The sequence below is a fragment of the Cynocephalus volans genome, chromosome 1 (assembly GCF_027409185.1).
Source record: "Cynocephalus volans isolate mCynVol1 chromosome 1, mCynVol1.pri, whole genome shotgun sequence".
Classification (NCBI taxonomy): Eukaryota; Metazoa; Chordata; class Mammalia; order Dermoptera; family Cynocephalidae; genus Cynocephalus; species Cynocephalus volans.
The window spans coordinates 218,977,077-218,989,245 of NC_084460.1; the positions used below are offsets into that span (position 1 = coordinate 218,977,077).

The 12,169-nt window shown below is 40.3% G+C and overlaps 1 protein-coding gene across 1 annotated transcript in view; it reads left to right on the forward strand.

Moving 5' to 3' along the window:
- The first annotated feature begins 2,129 nt into the window (after nucleotides 1-2,129).
- The window catches only part of LYPD6B (LY6/PLAUR domain containing 6B), a 153,553-nt gene continuing 143,513 nt past the window's right edge, over nucleotides 2,130-12,169 (forward strand). Inside the window, exon 1 of the mRNA XM_063077464.1 lies at nucleotides 2,130-2,157. The gene's annotated coding sequence lies outside the window, so the exon portion shown is untranslated. The remainder of the gene's footprint in view (nucleotides 2,158-12,169) is intronic.

A 12,169-nucleotide genomic window follows, 5' to 3' on the forward strand; every position in this document is an offset into this window, starting at 1 on the left:
GGAAGCATAGCACATGTACTTTTGTGTCGCCAGGTGTGAATGTTTAGGGAGTAGGCCTTCAGTTCCCTCTGTTGCAAGCAAATATAGGCCATTTGTTACTGTCCTAAGAAACTCTAGTGAGCACGAGGAAACTCTAGTGAGCCTGCGAGGAAACATTCGGCAGAAGAAACTGTCATTAAAGAAACATTCTAATGGAAGAATATGTAGCTGGAGACCCAGGGGTGTTGAGCAGTTTAATTAATGTTTATTAGAAATGAAGACTTGGCTGTTTAAAATATCCATATCCATTTCCATCATGTCTTTGTTCCTTTCACCTGCTTTTTAATTTAGCCTATTTTTATTAAGGGCCCAGGATGAGACCAGGTGCCCTGCTCACCTCTGGGTTGACAAAGAGGAATGAGACCCAGGCATTGCCCTCAAGGGGCTCACAGCCCGGCTCAGACAGGAGCTAAGCAGATGGCAGCAGCCCAGAGTCCTCAGTGCTCTGTAGAGAAGCTCCTGGGTCTGGGGGATCACTCAGGATGAGCAGCTGAGCGCACTTGGCTGAGGACAGGAAATACCTCCTGCAGGAGGTATCCCTGGGCCTGTGTCCAAAATGGTGGCTTAGAGGTGGTCCAGGCAGAGGAAATAGCAGGTGCAAAGGTGAGAGGGAGCTGGTGGGTTTGGTAGTGTAGGCTCAGCATGGGTTGGAGCAGACCTTGAGGAAGGGGAAGGGAGGGGACGGGGAGCAGGAGTCTGGATAAGATGAGCAGGGACCAGGCTGAGCAGGGCCATGAACACTGTATTAATTACTGTGCTAATGTTCTGGTCAGTTTGGATTTTGTCCTGAGGGCATGGGAACCCACAGTAACATTTCAGGCAAGGTGGGGTGGGAGGTATGAGTGAGGGCTCTGGATCCAGGCGACGGGGCTTTGAATCCTGCCTTGAATACCTTCCAGCTGTGGGCAAGTTACTTAACTGTGTCTCTGCTGCCTCATGTTTAAAATAGTGATAAACATCCTATTTGTCTCGGAGGGTTGTTGTAAGGAGTAACTAAATTTACTTAAAGCTCTTACAAACACAGACACGTTAAAATTTAGTTATTTTTCTGGCGAAGGGAGCCTATTGTATTTTCTATGCGCAGTCTCCTTAGACTGTGTATCAGCTAACTAATAGCAAAATAATGCCATGTAAAAATACTCTAAAGCACAGTGGCTTAAAACAACACTTATTTAGTATTGCTGTATTGCTGCTGCAGTTGCGGGTTGCCTGGGGCTCAGCTGAGACCTGGCTGAGAATGCGGTTTGGGCTCACATCTGCTCCACGTGCTGCAGCCATCCTGGGGCAGCTCTTCCCAAGGCAATGCAGAGCTGTGAGGGGTAAGAGGAAAATCCAAGTCTCTGTAAGGCCTAGGCCCCCACTGGCCAAAGCCTAGAATCAAGGGGCAGGGGCTTACACTGTTCCCCTGGAGTGGGAGGAGCTGCAAAGTCACCTGGCAAGGCGTGTGAGCACAGGGAGGGGTGAAGGATTGGGGCCAACAATGTGGGGCCACAGGCTGCATCTGTTCCTGATCTGTAGCTTTGTCATTTTCAAGAGGGAGCTTCCAGGATGGGCAAAGTCAGCACTCACGTTGGGCAGGTCTGGAACAGCAGGGGCCTGGCTTCAGTTAGTGACCTTCCCACAGTTGTCTTAACACTAACCTTTGCACCTAGCAAATGTGTTCTTTCTCCTGCTTCTCAGAGACTTTGGGAGAGATTGCAGATTTTAGGGGAAAATACGCTAGTGCGGATTTGAATTTAGACTCCGTGGAATGAGATGGGGATAACACCCTCCAGTAATAGTTGATGGACAGCTTGGAGGTGAGCAGAGGTGTTTCTGCAGGGATGCTCAGTAGCCTTTCTCTCCCGCTTACCAGATTGCAGTGCATTCTTGAACACAGTTGTAGTGGATGTGAACTGCTATGGTTAGACTTAATGTTTAGATTCAGTAGTAAAATGCGTGTTTGTTTATATGTGTTTTTAGATGCCTCTCTCCCAGTACAACTGATAAACATTTGGAACTGCATTTTTCTGGACTCCTTGCTTTCTACTCCCTGGGAGCCTGCTGTGAGGCTGGCCTGAGTCTCCAGTTGACAACCCCGGGCAAATGCAGGAGACAGGACAGGGAGAGGCAGCCCAGGTAGTATTTATCGGTGTGTAACTCTATCTCTCGGTTCTACTAGACTCCTTGGGGCTTGGGTGGAGGTTGGGAATGGGGATGGGAGGAGTCAGATACGATTCCTTTGCCAGCTCACACGATAATCTCTCTCCTCTTCCCTGGCTGCCGTATGCCACATGACAGGCGTGTCCATTCTTCTCCAACAGAAAAGAGAGAAGCAGCAACAGGAGAACATTCTTATAGGTTATGCTTTTCTATTTTATGTATGAGAATATGAGTATGTTAGGAAATTAAACATCAAATTTATTAAAATGTTTGTCTTTTATTAGGTTAAAAATTAAGCAATATCTGTAAAATAATACTTGATAATTAAGTATAATATTAAATTCAACTTTTTTTTTCCAGAAATGGTAAAGAAATATATTCTAAAATCTTTTTGGTAACAAAAACAGCATTGGAAATAACACGTAAAACGTAGCAGTGTGATTGGTATATATAAGATGATCAGTAAATTGTAGTATTGATGATGATGATGATGACAATGCTTTCTCTAGACCATTTTTGGGGGGAGGGGACTAAAAGCAGAGATTACAAAGTCGAGGGACTCCATCAGCTCTGTTGCTCCAGAGGAACCTCTCTCAGCATTTATTTCCTCCTACATGAAAATGAAACAGGAAAGTGAACCCAGAAATGCTTAAATTCTAATACCAAGCCAAGTATATACCTTAGAAGTGTTGATTTTTTTTTTCCCTTAAAGTGTTTGCTTCTGAGAAGCACAATTCAAAACAGTCACTGCAAGAACAGACATGCTGAAATCTTGATGGAGCAATGCTATTTTGTTGAGCAAAAAATGGGGCTGGATAATGACGAATCATAGCTATACAAATGAAAAGAAAGATCATCATGTCTTGTGCTTCAGGGTGTGACTTGATGGCAAAAATCTGTCCATATTAACCAGTAAGGGAGATGAATTCAGATGAAAGCTTTCAGTGATATATGTTCTCTTTTTGTTCCTTGAGCATTATTTATGGCTGAAATACTAAAACAGCCTTTTTCCTCAGTGTTTGCTGTGGGCAAGCCTCAGCAAGGATGTAGGTCCAAGGTTCACAGACAAGTCCTCCCCCCGACCCCCCATCTTTTCTTCTCCATTAAACACAGGCTTTGCTTCCCAGGAACTTATATCTTAAAGAGAATGGCAAGATGCAGACATTAGAAACCTAAGAAGTGACGCAAATTTATATAACACATATTGTGCATGTCAGGTTTCTAATATATCTGGTGGAAAAATGACCAAATTAAACAATGAATTCTTCTGTCTCTCTGCTTTTATGTTTTTCAGGCCAAGAGGTGTTATTTCCAGTTGTTTCAGGGTTAGAATAACATTGCCACACAAGAAGCAGCCCCTCCCCATAAAATAAGCAGAGAATTCAAATAGTAGTTGGAGATTCAGCTACCACATACTTACATACCCTACAATTACACTCTTAGAGTCTTCCACTGAATAGGAAAGACTGATTTTTAACAGGAATTACTCTTTAGCTGACTGATGCCTCACTGAATTTGAAATGGTTTGATAATGATTTGATTTATTCATCTCTTACTGAGATTTATTAATAAACTCTCATGTATTTTTGGATTTTTACTTTGAGGTTTTTGTATTTTATATTTAAAGAGTACATTAGAATAATTTCCAAACTACAAGTAGCTCAAATGTGCTAAAGTTTTAAAAATAAGCTGTTAAAGAAGAATTATTTAATAGATTATTTAATAAAGGGTTTGGACATAATATCAGTTTGTGCCCTACCACACATACTGTATCCCCAAAATAAACTCCAGAGAGTTGAATATGGCAAATCAAACTATAGAAAAAATAGCAGAAAATATAATGTTTATCAGGTCTGTGCAGAAATGACAATTTTCATGGCTTGGAAGCAAGAGAAGCAACCAGTGAGGAAAAGATGAACAAATTTGAATATTTTAAAATTTAAAACTTTTATACAAACGAAGAGATAAGAAACTGGGAAAATTCGCATTGAATTTGTGACACATAAATGATTAATATATGTTATAACTTTAATACAGTCATGCATTGCTTAACAATGAGGATATGTTCTGGGAAATGCATTGTTAGGCAATTTCATTATTTTGTGAATGTCATAGAGTGTACCTACACAAACCTAAATGGTACAACCTGCTACACACTGAGGGTATATGGTATAGCCTATGGCTCCTGGGCTACAAACCTGTACAGCATGTTACTATACTGAATACTGTAGGCAATTGTAACACAATGGTAAATACTTGTGTATAGAAACATAGTCAAGGTACAGTAAAAATATGATGTAAAAGATAAAAAATGGTACACCTGTAAGGGCACTTACCGTAAATGGCACTTGCAGGACTGGAAGTTGCTCTGGGTGAGTCACTGAGAGAATGGTGAGTGAATGTGAAGACTAGGACATTATTGTGCACTACTGTATACTTTATAAACACTGTATGCTTAGGCTACAGTATAATTATAAATGATTATAAATAATCATTTATAATTATAAATTATTCACAAAAAATAAATTGTGTTACGACATGACAATGGCTACAGTGTCACTACGTGATAGGAATTTTTCCATTGTAATCTTACAGGACCACTGTAGTATATGTTGTCCATTGTTGACTGAAATATCATTATGTGTGTGGTGCATGACTGTATATTGTTTACTCAAAAGCATAAGAAAAGGGCTAGAGTCCTAACAGATAGGTGTGGAATATAGTAGCTACCACTTATTGAATATTTTTCTCTGCCCATGTAGATTTATAAAATTAGATTATACTGATTGTTTTATGTACAGAATGTTTTGTGACCAGATTTTCTCACATAACAGTATAGACTATGTCACTGACTAGTTTAAAACAGAGTTTTCAGTGGTTTCCAAGTATTTCATTGGTGAGGAAGTACAGCCCTATTTTACTTGACTAAGTTTTCAATATTGGATGTTAAGGTTATGGAAATCTAATTGAAGGTGATTTTTCTAGTATCTCTTCTACTTATGAAGCCATGGTTACAGCTATGGTTATGGATATACCCTAGAATGAAACTGAGTGATTTACAAAGAAGCACATTCAATACTGCTTTTATCAACAGTTTTATAGGTAACATTTGCCACTACAACCTGTTTTCACAAAAGAGGAAATGTCATTTGAGATCCCATGCCTTTCACAACATGTCATCAGTTATCTTTAAAGGCCTTAGTAAAAGAGACACATTAATTACCATTCCTATGAGCATCTCTAGGATAACGTTGACTAAAGTATTATATTAGGCCGCTTTGTCGAGCATGTCATTCCCTTATCTTGCTTTTATAACAGAGAAAATAAAAGCACTAGAGACATATCTTTGAGGTCACACAAGTTAACAGCAGATAAACATTAGAACCAGCAGCTCCAGAATTCCCACTGTGTGTAATTAGTTCACTATAGGCAGGAAATGACAGCATGGGGAATAAATGGCAGCTGTGGTGTTTGGGGATCTGGAGGCTAGTGGGAATTCTTTGTGCTTTTCTGAATGTTTAATTAAGTTAGATTCTCCCTGAGGTTCTTACTGCGTAGAACTTGGAGGCCTCTCAGCCAGTGCCTTCTTCCTTAGGGTAAAGAGAAATACCACAGGCACCCTGAGTGCTTTGATGGGCTGGCTTGGTGGAACATTTTGGGTGTGGGCCTGAGTAATTTCTTAGGCATTGCAGTCACTGAGGTTTTATGGAGTTTCTGAGAGTGGTTTTTAATATTAGCTTCTAAAGGACCACAGTGTGTCTGGGGGAGTGTGAGGTTGGGAGTAAAAGGGCAGGGACTACCTCAACTATTTACAAGTTCACCTTCTTTCCCTCCACTCCATTGTTCTCAGAGTCACCTGCTAAGTGCTTGGTCAGCTCTGCCTGTTTGTCGTCTTTTGCGTACTATAGGCAGTAGATACTGAATTGGTGGACTATCTTCCATTCTTAGGCATCTAACAAAGTCATTGTAGGAAACAATGTGGTGTTTGAAAACTACTGCCAAGAGATTTGGTATGTTTATGGAGAATTATAGGGAGGAGGGAGGCAGTCTGCCAAGTTGGATCCAAAGGCTGGTTGCATTGAATGCTCTAACAAGCTCATTAGTCCTGGAATCATGATTATCTTAATTTCATTGACCCCCTTGTAAGAACATGACTAAGTATTTAATCACCAAGGGTTGACTGGAGAGAAAAGAATCTGTGCTCCTACTTTAGAACTTTGAAAGAAGGTGGAATTTTGAGTTCACTTTCTCTTCTGCTCAGTCTAGATTGAGCTTGGGGGAATGCTTCCTGGGGGAGCCCACGCTGGGCTCTGCTTGCTTCCTCCTGCATCAGGCTTTGTTCCTCAAAGGGAGGTCTGTTGATTGGCCGCTTGTTTAAAATGCAGATTCTCAGGTTTCATCTCCTGTGTTTTGAAAGTCCCCAGGTGGTTCTTACGCATGCTCGAGTTTGAGTAGTGCTGGTGGTATATACTATGAAAATTGTTTAACTGGGAAAGGTTGTTTAATCGGTGGCGAATGTTTTTCCTGATCCTGTGTTGTATTTATACTTTATGACCCTTAATAAGAATTTCAGTCCTTTGACATTTTAATAATTTAGGCATCTTTTTTAAAAGTTGATTTCTTTTATTCTCATTATAAAAACTTCAGAAATTCAAAGAAGTGAAAAGTAAAGTGCAATTTACCCCTCGAGTATACTTGTTAACATTTTTTCTACTTTTTTGTTTCTTTTCCCTTTTTTCTTGTGTATTTTATTGACAACATTTTAAAGGTATGTTTTATTTATGTCTTTTCTATGCATAATTTTTAAAAACTTCATGTTTTTTCCTGATTGTAGGCATTATATATGATCCCAGTAGAAAAATCAAGAAAAGAAGAAAAAGCATAAAACAGAACAAAATCATTCTATATACTTAGGTTTTGGAGTTTTACATAGTGCTTTTTCATGGTCTTTGCTTCTTTCTTCTGGTTTTAGAGAATATTCTCAGATAATTTTTATCTTAAAAGACAATCTTTTCTCTTATTTTCATTTAAATTTTATGTAATTTAAAAATATTTCTGGCGTAATCATCAATGTCTCAACTGTTATCTTACAGTCAAAATGGATAATTTATTATCTTCTTTGTGTGACTGAGAAATTTAAATGACTACTCACTGGTAGGGCATATTCTGTTTTATACATGAATCTTTGATCAGAAACTTCCTGGAGAGTGGAGAAGCTTTTGCTTTTGGAGGATGCATGACCACCCTCCTCTCAAACTTGCCCAGTGGGTTGTCTTCTGGAGGGTAGAGAAGGTACTGGTTACATTAATGATCCCAACAAAAAGTCCTGGTTTTTTTTCAGCTCTTAGAAACTTCTAGATGATTGGGGAAGGCTGCTGTGATGAAGCAGGTTTTTGTTATTTGGGCTCCCTTGCTGAGACTGGAGAAAGGCAAGCTAGAATGAATCTTTGCCCAAATCTCTACTTTTTAAGGTAGTTTGAGAGGAAATTGGCATGTGATTTTTTTTTTTTTTTTAAAGATGACCAGTAAGGAGATCTTAACCCTTGAATTGGTGTTGTCAGCACCACACTCTTCCAAGTGAGCCACGGGCTGGCCCTGGCATGTGATTTTTAACCTCTGTGGAATAACTGACTTCTATGTTTGAGGCAGGAGAAATTTGGTTGTGATTTCTCCTGTAGCATCTCTGCCATGCTTTGTTTTAGAATACATCATTGCCCTCGATAATGCAGAATGTGTTACGTCAAGTGAAGAATCTGGTGCATTGCTTATGTTCATGAACTTGAGAGACTTTTCCCCACATCTAGTTGTTCCAAGAGTAATTGATGCAATTTACCATTCAGAGGAACACAGTTCAGAAACTAAAGTAACTAACAGGTATTTCCAAGTTCAAATTTTACTTGTATCTTTCAGAGAACATTAAAAGGGATTCAATATATATTTCTAAAAATATATATTTCTAAAAATTCTAAGTAGCATCTCTGAAGATTCTCTCCCCTCTCTCTTGCCCTAGTGTTCCTGATCGATTCTCCTCAAAACTCATTCTTACCCTCAATTCCTACCTTACTGAGGTTCCAGCTCCTTCTTCCCCTTTACTGCTTCTCTTTTATTATAGGCTTCTTTTTTTATTATGTAGATCACTTTAGCTTCTTTGACTTCTTTTAGTATTCTGATAACTTCGAGCCAAGGAAATGACCCAGCAATAGGAATTTGTCCATTTTGTGGATGGGGTGGTACAGGTGGCTTTGGGAGAGCTTGATGGGGAAGGATTGTGACTACTTGGTCATTAATAATAATAATAACAACAACAACAACTATTTTTTGTTACATAAGCTCTAGGGCATGCACTTTAGTCTATGCTTGTTGCCTTGGCAACATAGACTATGTGTTCTTGAGAACAGTGGAGTCACTGCAATAGAGTTGTTTATAAATGTCTGGTAATGAAAAACTGTTTGCATAACATATGAAACTGGGTGATCAGATTCAGCAGAATTGGAAGATAGCAGATCTTAAGGTACCACCCCAAACCTTGTTGTGTCTGTGTCAAAGATCTTAGCTGATAGCATTTTGTGTATGTTGAGAAGCTGGTTGGGCAGGAAGGATGTGCAGTCTCGATATTTCATGAGCCAGTTTGGCATTTAACTTTGCCAAAGACTTTGAGACATTGCCACATTAAAAAAATGTCGCTGTGGTAAATTTCAATGCTCCAGTCTCCTGTAATTCTGTACATTATTATATTTAGCCAGCATGATATCTTTTTATAGAATCGTTGAGCATCCGGTTGCCCGTGGTGCTGAGCAATGTTTACTATTGCGATGTCTGGTCCCAATCCTACAGAAGCTTACACCCAAAGCTGTGAACAGTTTTCATTTTTATTTATAGAATCTTAGAATTTTTCCCTAGGCAGATATGTTGGATTGCTGTATAATTTTTTTTTTTTTTTTTTTTGCAGGGGTGGGTTTTTTTGGTGGATTATTCTCTTGAGATATGGATATATAAATTCTTGGAATAATAACTGCTGGAGAGTTTTGAGTAAATGAAAGTTTGGTAATTTTCTGTGATTGATAAAAATGCATGTTTTGGAAGCAAAGCTCTGTATGGTCTTGCTCCCTGCTGCACTCAGTTCATCTTTCTTACATCTCTCTGTGTGAATGCTAGGCCCCCCCCCCACAGCCTCCTTCATGTTCTCTACATGCCAGCCGTGTTGTGTCACAGGACCTTTGCATGTGTTTCTTCCACCTGGAATGCTCTTCCCCACTTATCTGCAAGGCTGGCTCCCTCACTTCTGTCAGACTCTAATATTGGCTTCTCGCTGAGGATGTCCTTGGCTATCTGTCTATAATTTCCTTCCCTCCTTTTAGCCCTTTGATATTTCATATGCTGCTTCCCCATTTTTTTTTTCTGTTCTCTTTAGCACCTATCAATATCTAACCAATGTATAATAGGTAATATGCATTTTACCTATTTATCTTGTTGATTTCTTTCTCTTTCTTTCTCACAGTAGAATATAACCTTCCTGAGGGTATGGTAGATTTTAGTGCCTGGACCATCATAAGCACTCAGTAAATAATGGGTGAATGGAAGGAGGAATGGACGAAAGTGAGTGAATGACTCGTGTTGGCTTCCACCTGTCATAACTCATGCTCCACAAGTTAGACAATTAGCTAGCAATTAGCCCACTCACTACACAGAACAGTCTGTGATTTTGAGGTGGATTTTGAGGCTTCTGTGTTCTGGCAGGCTTCACAGATGGTAACCACAGGAAGTAAAGTCTCATTAGTATTTGGTGTATAGAGGAATGTTCTGTGAAACCAGGAAATGCCTCTCTCTCTACACAGTTCTACTATTTCATGCATTTCCAAGAAGTCAACAGGTAGTAACAGATGCAGCCTGATTGATTTCTGAGAGGGTAATGACAGAGAATATTTGCCATGGTAAATGGAATCTTTGGCACTGAGAATCCGTTATCTTTTGTCCCCCAATAGAAGGTGTATGACTTATCATTTAATCCCACACCGGGTATTAGCAGTACTGATAGGTGTGGGGATAGGAGGAGAGAGACTTGTGTGTGGCTTTGTAAATAGTGATAAGATGGTGGGAATGTAAAACTTGGCTTGGCGGGGTCTGCCTGGGGTTTTGCTGAGTCCGTAGCAATACTTAATTAACTGTGCAAACATTCTGTTCAAGATAAGACTATAACAGTTGCCTTGGGGAAAATTCTTTGAGTCAATATTTGTTTGATCTTTTATATAGAATTTTGGCTTTGCTATTCATGCTATAGCAAAGTTCTCATTATAAATGCCATTTTCAGGGATTTGCTGTATTTGCACACCGGGTCAGTCCTGGAAGAGGTAAATGAGTGGAATCACTGTTTAAATAGAGGTTCTAAGGGTTTTCAAATAAATCTTTAAAAGTTGAAATCCTCTATTTCAACCAGTTGACAAATAATTATTAAAAACTTGTATTAAGTACTCGGGGGGATTCCAAAATATAAGATCTTTGCTCTCAATTTGCTTATAATCTAGCTGTAGATCTAAGACTTGAATCAGAACATGTGATACAAAGTACATATACTAAATAATAATAATGGCTATGATTTCTTGGACACTTAACAAGGGCTAAGTGCAGTCCTATTGCTTTTCTCAGCATGAATTAAGACATTTAACTCACCCAGTAGCCCAATGAAGCAGGTGCTATTGGTTAGTGTGAAGTTTTACGTGGAATAGACAGTACTGTGGGAGTCTGGAGAAAGGAGAGACCAGGGAAGCAGAGACACATGAAGGAAAACTTCAAGGAGGAGGTCTCTCAATCTAGATGTTAAAGATGAGTTAGCAAGTGGCTGTGTAATGGGGAGAAAAAAAGATGATAATGGGCAATTTGTGGTTTTACTTGTAACATCCTTTTTCTTTCTTGACAGTTGTTTTACCCTTTCTAGACTCTCAGCACATGTGCTTCTGGTGAAGAGAACAATAACCAAAGACATATGTAAAACATACAGAATGAAAATATGATACATGCTATGAAAATAACAGGAAAAGGGGAGAGTGCTGGGATGGTGGAGGAGGGGGTTTGCAGTTTTAAACAGGATGGTCAGGTAAGGTAATTAGGCCATTTGCGTGAAGATTGAAAGAGGAAGGAGAAAGCTCTGTGAAGGTACTTATGGGAAGAGCCTTCTAGGTAGAGGAAACTTCAGGTGCAAAGGCCCTGGGGTGGCAATGAGGCCAGAGTGGCTAGAGAATAGTGAGCAGGGAGAATGGTAAGAGGTGATGCCTTCAGGGGTAATGCATGCTCAGTCACAACTGGTTTTAATGATGATAATGATGGTGGCGATGTAGGAGGAGCTTCTGAGAGTTTTGAGTGAGTAGATGGCAGACTGGCAGCTGTAAATGCTTTCTCCAGCCCTGGGCAGTTGTAGCTCCTCTTGCTTTTCACTGGCAGGCCCAGCTCAGTATCTCCTGGTTCCCTATCCATTGCTGATGGGGGCAGAGGCGTGTCGGCAGCTGCACACCTGTCAGCTGGCAGGTGGGAAACCAGCCCGAGCCCATAGTGAGAGCATGCATGTGCCCTGAACGACACCCTTGCCTCAACCCTCGTGGTGTTTTCTTGGCCTGTGTTGCTGAGTTTCTTCTTTGATTTCCTGCTTGGTGCTGACATACCTGCTGGAACCGCAGTCCTCTTGGCTGGGCCCTTGGATCTGCCTTGTTCTTGCTGCCCTCCTGTCCAAGTCCACCCCCAGGATGCTGAGAGTCACTGTTGGTTCTGGGATGTGTCTGTAGCTGTTTGGGCTCAGTGCTGAGTACAGTGTTAGAAAGATCCACTGTGCTGCTGGGGCCTCCATTTTCCCCACACTGATGTTTTTGGTTATGGCCCTACCACTGTCATGTCTCCTTGGAATACAGACTTGAAGTAGGCATGGTTGACTGGGCTTCTGTAGACACACGGGCTGGACCATTGCTAAAATTCCTCAGGAGGGGAGATCGCACTTGGGTTT